Consider the following 9256-nt stretch of genomic DNA (forward strand, 5'->3'; position numbering starts at 1 on the left):
ATTCCTTCTTTTGTAGAGACAGCAGCTTCTTAATCTCTGCAGAATTTGTCTCTACTTCAAATTATTGTAATTCTTCTCACAGAATGTTTCACTGCAGCTCATGATGGAAGATCCTTCTTGTTCTGAATGAAAAACGTAGACAAACCTTCAAATGACTTAAGAACAGCTGCAGTGTCACAAAAGATTCTGTGAATGTTCTGAGGATTGTGTTTCACTTCTCATATATTTCTGATTTTGAAGCTTTATTCATTATCTTCTCCAACAAATTCAACCTTTTATCTATTAATTGTTTGATCACACCCTCTTCTTCACCCACTTCTGAAAATAACTCTTCATTTGAATATTTAGCTTCAAATTCACTAACTTTTGATTAAAAAGTAAAGTAGAAAATTCTCTCAAGAAATTCAGATTTTTTTCTGTCAGTTGGAACTGTTTCGAAAATTAACTTCTGCAAAGATTTAATTATTTTAACCAATGTAGAAGTTATATTTTTATTTGTTTTTTCAGTTTTTGCCTACATTACTGTTTCTAAATATCAATCCATTTCACTTTTCACAACATTCCCAAACAGCATAAATGAAATGTCATAACATAAAAATTAATTCATAGATAAACCTGTAAATGCAAGTTCCAACTCGGAATTACACATTATAAATTGTTTCATGTAACAGTTTTCGTTCATCATGCTTTTATCTTTTTGTCACAAGTTTAAAATTTCTCCTTGCATTGTTCTCCTATGGCAAATTGTCATCAAAATATGAATCCTTACTGTAGATCCAAAATCCACTGTCACAAGAAAAATTGCACTCAGGAAACTTTGTCACAGATAAACAGCTAAAACTACATCACTAGTCATTCATTTGATCTGAGCTGAGCCCCCAAAATTTGCAAGGAAAATTGTTCTGATTGTCATACAAAAACAATTAATTACTTTTAACAAAACAAAAGAAACAAACAAACAAAATTCCTAACATCTTCTCGGAACTTAGTTTGTCCATGAACACACGAAACCTGCTCTGCAATATTCAGCTTCTCTGGTGCATCACTAATCTCGGCAGAAAAAAAAAACTTGTAAACCCTTGATCTGAATCATACATGTGTATGGCTTGTATCTAAATTGCTTCTGTGGTTACTTCAGAACTTGATTCCTTTTTCCCCAGAGACGAGTTCATGTAGGACTTTATGAAATTTACAGTTTGTTATGAGCACACTAGCAAGGATACTGATATGTGCATCAACGAAACCACCACCAGTTCTGCAGTAAAAGCTGTTTACAATGTGCAAGTAAGCAGAAATCTAATGGTACAAAGATTTAAAAAAGAAAAAAAAAAAACCTTCACTAGTGGACTCTGTGTATATTAATGGTTGCACTGTAAAAGGCCGTCCCATAGTGTAGAGTTGAACTCAAAAAGGAGCCAATATATAGTCTTAGCTCTTAAATATTCGCATAATTGTATAAAATAGTTTTACTTTTGTGCTATATGTCCATTATTCGTTACTATTTGTGCACATTCTTTAAATTTTGCTCTATCCTCTACTACTAAAGCTTAATTGATTCACCAGAACTGCCCCCTTACTGTTTTAACATGCTAGGTAGGATCTACTTGCCCACCAGTTAACAAAGATCGTGTGTTATTAACATACTAAAGAAAAATTTTGGTTAAAATGGAAATATTTTCACGAATGAGGGCAATGCAAGTAATAAGTAGGTAGTCACTTTCTGCAGTGTTAAAAAAATTGATAGTTTGTGTGTTTTCTACACCCAGGTTTTTCTTTCTTTTTTTTTATGCCAAGGGCCTTGCCACAGTGGTAACACCAGTTCCCGTCAGAACACCGAAGTTAAGTGCTGTTGGGCTTGGCTAGCACTTTGATGGGTGACCATCTGGTCTGCCGAGTGCTGTTGGCTAGTGAAATGCACTCAGCCCTAGTGAGACAAATTGAGATGCTACTTGACTGGGAAGTAGCTACTCTGGTTGCAAAAACCGACAATGTGCTGACCACACACCCCATCATATCTGTATCCAGTGACGCCTTTAGGCTGAGAATGATGTGGCCGTCAGTATTGTTAGAGTATTCAGAGACCTGTTTGGACAGAGTTAAGTTTTTTCAACGGCTAGCCTCTGTCACTGTTACTAAGGTTTCCCACAATTATTATTTCCGTGAACTCTTTAATAATGGAGTCCTAAATGATGATGATGTAGTCAGAATTACTGGTTTCTCATATTCCATTGACTGTATGGTAAAGATACAGTACGCAGTAATAGAAGACTTGGTGCAAAAAGAGAAGGCAGCATTTCTTTTCACTAAAATACCTTTCCACCACATGCGTGGTCTGACTTGTATTGTATGTTTGTATTCAGGTTTATTTGTCAACTGTCATTTTTATATGTAGTTCACTATTGCTATTTGAATTTAAATGTTGCCATTTAGATATAGTGATGGTTGGTTGGCTGATTTGGTGGAGGGGACCAAAAAGCAAGGTCATTGGTCCCATCAGATTAGGGAAGGAAGTTGGCCATGCCCTTTCAAAGGAACCATCCCAGCATTTGTGTGAAGTGATTTAGGGAAATCATATATTAAAACCTAAATCGGAAAGCCTTGATGCAGCTTGTAAATAGTGAGTGAAGCTGTGGATGCTAGAAAATGGTGTGTCAAGTGGAGAAATCAGAACATTTCCAACATATTCTTCTATTTGAGTTCATCAGAGGGATGAGAGCAGTGAAGACAGCCATAAACATTTGCACCATGTATGGGGATAATGCCATGGGACAGAATATGGCAAGAAAATTGCTTTCTCATTTTAAGGAGCATCATTTTGACATTAGTAACTCTCCACATTCAGAAAGAGCTTCGGGCTTTGATGAATACCATTTGAACACATTAATTCACAATGACCCACCTCAGTGTACAGTGTACTGGCAAATGTGACTGTTTTGCCATCGTATGATGATGATGGAGATAGTGATGGCTGGTTGGTTGATTTGGTGGAGGGGACCAAAAAGTCAGGTCATTGGTCCCATTGGATTAGGGAAGGAAGTCGATCATGCCCTTTTAAAGGATCCATCCCGGCACTTGCCTGAAGTGATTTAGGAAAATCATATATTTAAACCTAATTCAGAACAGCTGGACGTGGTTTGGAAATAGTGAGTGATGTTATGGATGATAGAAAATGGTGTGCCAAGTGGAGAAATCGAAACATTTCCATCATATTCTTCTATTTGATCTCAACAGAGGGATGACAGCAGCAGAGGCAGCCAGAACCATTTGCACCATGTTTGGGGATAATGTCATGGGCAAAACATGGCAAGAAAATTGTTTTCTCGATTAAAGGAAGATCATTTTGACATTAGTTAGTCACCACATTCAGAAAGAGCTTCGGGGTTTGATGAATATCTTTTAAATGCAATATCCACAATGACCCAATTCAGTGTACAGTGTACTGGCAAATGTGATCATTCCGCCAATGCTAGACATTTGCATGCAATGAGGAAGGTTCAAAAATTGATGTATGCGTACCTGCAAGCTCTAGACCAAAATTACAAAAATTTGCGGGTGACCATATGTGCATCTCTACTTGCTCATCATCAATTAGCTCTTCGCCACCAGCTCGTGGTCTAGAGGCTAGCATTGCTGCTTCTGGTTCTTGTGGTCTCGGGTTCGATTCCCGGCCAGGTTGAGGATTTTCTCTGTCTGTGGACTGGGTGTTTGTGTTGTCATCATCATTTTATCATTATTCATGACAGTGGCTAGATTGGACTGTGTAAAAAAAATTGGACTGTGTAAAAATTCGGACTTTGTATGCGTGCTGATGGCCGTGCAGCTGAGTGCCCCATAAACCAATCATCATCATCAATTGGCTTTTGAACAACGTCTAACATTCCTATCCTGTCTTGTTAAAGGTGATGAGAAATGATGTCTTTAAGCCTTTGACGTAAGGAAAAGAAAGGAATGATTGCACCTAAACAAAGCAGCAACTCTGCATACACAGAAAATATTGTGAATGGTGGTTTCAGAAGCGATACTTTAAAAGTAAATTTCTTTTAAGCAAGATGAATTATGTTACGTTTGACAATGTGCGATGAGTTTTGTAAGTCACGGAGCGTTAGGCTCTCATCCAAAGCTTAACGCTGAGAACCAGTCACTTGGAGAAATTTCGGGCCCAAAAGACCAGCCATTAATGCCAATACTTAAAATTGTACTTTCACATTTGTGTTTGATATACTTTAAAGGGTAACAAACGCTATAAAAGACCTAGTTTCAGAGCTAGTTTTTCATATTTATTTTAATTCTTTCATAGAATACACATTATATGGCAACGATGTCAAAAAGTATAATTATCCTTTAAAAAAAGTGCAGAGTTCATGAGCAATTTAACACATAATTGGCTTTTATATCGCAAAGTAAGTGCTTGGCAGAACACACATTCAGCCAGGTAACCTAGAAGCGTTCGGTGCACAGCAGTGAAACTTATAATCGTTATCATCAGAATTATTAAGCTGCTGCAATTTAAGCTGTGTTCTTAGGATCCTGCCTAAGAAACAGCAAAAACGTTTTGACGACCCATATTATATGTGAAAGCTTAGCTTTTTTTGTAGCTATACTGTACGCATATTAGTTTAATCCATTAGCTTTTCCTATTTGCTATTGCCGAACTATATACCTTCATTCTCGTCCTGTGCTCTGAATATCTACTGTCATTGGCTGGCGAGATCATGTGACATGGCTGTAATTGGCTGGCAAAGGTGCGCCACAGTCTCAATTTCAGTACTTCAGAAGCTGCTGCCCCGTATTTGGTGGAATTTGTGTTTATACGTTCGTAATACGAGAATATACATCGCAATGTTGCTGTTCATCAAAGAGCTTTACAAAAGTGTTGTTTCTTGCTGGGTTTCAGTTCCTGAAGTTTCGGGGAAATCTGTGCCGGTGTCCTTCACTATTCGAAGGATGCATAAGTTTTACAGTTCCAAGGGAAAATTTTGTCACTTAACACGGAAAATGCTTATTTTCATTCGGAAAAAAATGTATTTTCACCAGGGAAAAACTGAATTTTCACCAGGGAAAAAGTGCATTTTTAACCTGGAAATCTGGGAATTTTTTTTTCTTGTCTGTGTATACATCCTGTTCAAGGAACTTACTTCCTGGATGAAGATGCGCTCCAAACATGGCTCGACTACTAGTTCTTCGCCTCAAAGCCGTATCATTTCTACAATCGCGGAATTGAAAAGTTACCCCAGCATATGCAGACTGTTGTAAATTGTGAAGGAGAGTATATTATTGATGACTTAAAGTGTCTAGTATTTGTATCTCTTGTGTTTATTAAACTTATGGGAAAAACTACGAACTTGCAGAAAACCCAATATAGGCTAATTCACACTACTTACTAATATCCTTTATCAACTTTGACCTTGTAGATTAGTAAATCATCCTTTACTGATCCCCAATTGCTCACTGTCTTAGATTACTTGAACTTGAAATTTCCAGAGGATTCCACTTATATTAGATGTTACATTGTCGTGAAATCTGAAGCGCATGTACCAACTGAACTTTGAAAACATTGTAAATGTACCTTGATACTGTGCTTCTATCGAGAATATAACCCAATGGAGTTTTCATAGCATATGTACTTCTTCCCTAAGAGCATCTAGTTTTAGACATAGGAACAGAAAAAAATGGTTGTTTTACTATCCTGGATTTTGTAGTCAAAAGGAAAAATCATGACTCTTTGGAACATTCATTTTATCCTAGGTCAACTCATAGTGCTTTGTATTTAATATCTTCAATTTGCCATAACTTGTCAAAAATATGGGCATGTTTAGAATACTTGTGTGTCAGTACATACTGTTTTTGGTTAAGATTGTTTGTGTAATAAGCTTGTACACCTAAATCCCATATTCTATCCAGTAGATTAACAGGCAGTTATCAGCCAAAGTCAGACACTAGGAGGTCGCCTAAGATAGTCAGAACTGTTTGAAAATGCAGGTTAAAATGATTTTCCACCCACCATCTAAGAATTCACGCATTATTAAATTGGTAAAGGACAGTTTACTATTGCAGAAGGCTAGATATTAAAAAGTATGTTGCCAATTATATAGGTCAAACACATCATGGAAGACTATTCCAGTAACACAAGTGCTTCACTCTTCTTTTGTAACCCATTGTATCTCCTATTGCAGATTACTGGATCTCCATGGCCGTTTAATACTTTTTGCTACTGCACATTGTTTTGGGACTCCATTATCAAACATTTATGGAAATACGTTTAGTCCAAACCTTATGCCACACATAGACAATAGAGTGATTAGGAAAGGGGCAAACACATTGGATAGCTAGTTTCACACTTCCATCGTCAACATGCTATTTATGTCACCAGGTATCTAGTGTGGTATAGGAAACATATGTCAGTCTTCACTGATTCTTATGAAGATGGTTAACAGGTGTGTGGCTGTGAATGCATGCATGGAAGATGAAGATGACTGGCTGTATTTACAAACTTCATCAAGCATGCTGCAGAAGCTACAAAATCAGTTCTGCAGGATTTGTTCATGGTTCTCATAAACATTTGTGCCAGATGTTTAGCTACCTTCTTCAACAAGGTCACAGACAATTCCCTTTTCTTTTCTGTACAACTGAGGTTGTCCTGCACCTTTAATCCATGATGTCGATATTAAGAGAAATCAGTTTTCCATAACTGTCATGAAACTATTTATATCTACATGTATTCACTACAAGCAACTATACATTGCTTGTCAGAGATGTATGAATATGGGTTACTCTGTGTGCTATTTAATTTTCATAATGACCGAATGAAAAATGAGAACCCACAAACACTGTAACACTTATTTTATTTTAATGGTTTGTACACATGAGGTTTGTTGGAGACAGCAGAACTGTTTCATATACTGCCTATAATATCAGTTATCTGCATTTACCTGTTAGTGGTTCACGAGAACAAAGATATCTGTCTTCCAAAGTTCTATTTTAAGTTCCCTGCCGCATGGGGTAGCTATGCGGCCGGGGTGCCTTGGCACAGTTTGCACAGTTTCCCCCGTCGGAGGTTCGAGTCCTCCCTCGGGCATGGGTGTGTGTATTGTCCTTAGCATAAGTTAGGTTAAGTTAGATTAAGTAGTTAAGCCTAGGGACCAATGCCCTCAGCAGTTTGGTCCCATAGGAACTTACCACAAATTTCCAAAAATTAAGTTCTGTGTCTATCTCTGTTACAAAGATCTTCATAAGGGTGCAGAAGTGTGGAGGTGGCACAAACAACAATGAAATTTGCTGTCACATGCTATAGTGTCTCCATGGAGAAGGATTCAAATGCTACACAGGTCACATTTAAGCTCACCCTGTGTTATGGGATGGTTCCAGTAGACAGTGTGTTTCAATGTGCCCCACAAAAAGTAGCCTCTGGGAGTCAGACCAGGTGAATGTGTAGGCAAGACCATCCTTGCACCAGTACATTTGCAATAATCCAACAGAATGACCCTGTTCCCAAAGTATTCATCAAGAAAGCAAGACACCTATTAGGTGCAATGTGGTCTGGCTCATCTGGCATGAACCAGTTGGTGCCTGGTTGAATCTCCAACGTTACCAGTAGCTGTGTGGCCGCAAATTGTCCCAAAATTGCAATGTGACATTCATTAGTGATCATTTCCTCATATGAAAAATGGGATAACAATGCCTCTGCTGCATGCTGCAGCCCAGACACTAACTTTGGGAGACTACACTGGTTTAGCTTCATACAAATGGGGATTTTCAAAACCCCAAAATTGTCAGTTTTGTTTAGTCACTACTCCACTGAGGTGAAAATGTGCTTCACCTGTGAACCATATGCAGCCAATGTCAAATTCTTCATTATCAATCATTGTGAGTCTCGTTTGCAGACTCAACCCTCTGTCACACAGCTCATACAGGTATAGCTAGTGGCTTTGGATTTTCTGCATGTTGGAATCCAAATCAATTCCAGCTGCAACACTTCAAACTGTTTTCTGTGGACTATGCCAAATAATTTCAGAAACCATGGCGACATATTCGGCAGTAATTACAGTTTACCTGGGGCCAATAGTCCCCACTAGATCACTAGCCACACTGCCTGTCCAGTGGAATTGGGCAAAGAGCTTGGAAATGGTTTTTGCATTGGTCGTTTTATAACATTAAATTTTATTTGAAAACTGCGCCTTGTTGCTGTAGGACTGTATCCTAACCTGTGGTATTCCAGTAACAGAAAAACACATTGTTGAATGGAAGACATGATTTGAACCTCTTCCTTCAGTACACTTCTTGCTTTCATGTCTCAACAGTGGAACTGACCACTCAGCAGCAGAGCACTATTTATTATGAATACAGCACCATCTGCTAGCAGCTATTCAGATTATTTCAAAACTTCTGTATAAAATTCTGAAAGCTTTCACAATAAACATATCATTTGTTGCACTCTATTGATCTAAGTTTCCAAGAGATTTGATTTTGAAATCAGGAACTCCTTTGCTAGAACCTTGTCTTATCCTTTTGTTTACATTGCTTGTAAAGATTATGAAGATAAAATAGTCTGTCAAAATCAAGCCCAGTGCCTCAGTGGCTGACAATCAATTAGTAACACCTGCAAAACTGAACTTACGTACTAATGTTGTCTCAAGAAAAACATAATCCACTGCTGCGTTGTTACCATTCTTATTGAAAATTCATGTATAAAAATAAATATACAAAAGATTTAATATTAATTTTGTTTGTTGTTGTAAAATGTCTTCCAAAGTTAATAGGTCAACTATCACATAGTATCATAACAGTTTTCTTCCTCTAAGTTTATTCATTAAGTTCCATTCATTCATATATTCATTCATGGTGTTCTGTAGATCCCACACTGAAAGAGAATCTTCAGGAACATGAAACAAGTTAAGGTATAGGCTGGTAAAGAGAATCAGCTGTTAATAATTGAGTGTCATTAAACTGATGTATTGATCTGTGACTTGCACTTACACAGACTGCATATTGCATAGTAAAATCAGAAATCAGCAGTATAATCAGTCCTGTATTTAGATAATGTTACGCCCATGAGCCCAATAACTTTTTTCACCCCTCCCCCTGCCCTCCCCACCCACAACTACAAACTCAGTCAATTTTGAAAAACATTTACATTTAGCAACAAAATTATAAACACACTATTGAAACTAGAAATCTACAAAAAATGATAATATTGTATGGAATTATGCTGACTGATTACTATATCAACAGAGAATGGCATCAGCTCAATGGCTTTCTT

The 9256-nt window shown here is 37.5% G+C and overlaps 1 pseudogene; it reads left to right on the forward strand.

Annotated features, from left to right (window-relative positions):
- Positions 1-1788: 1788 nt before the first annotated feature.
- Positions 1789-1906, forward strand: LOC126102729 (5S ribosomal RNA; annotated as a pseudogene).
- Positions 1907-9256: the final 7350 nt, after the last annotated feature.

Source organism: Schistocerca cancellata, chromosome 1 (assembly GCF_023864275.1).
Source record: "Schistocerca cancellata isolate TAMUIC-IGC-003103 chromosome 1, iqSchCanc2.1, whole genome shotgun sequence".
Taxonomy (NCBI): Eukaryota; Metazoa; Arthropoda; class Insecta; order Orthoptera; family Acrididae; genus Schistocerca; species Schistocerca cancellata.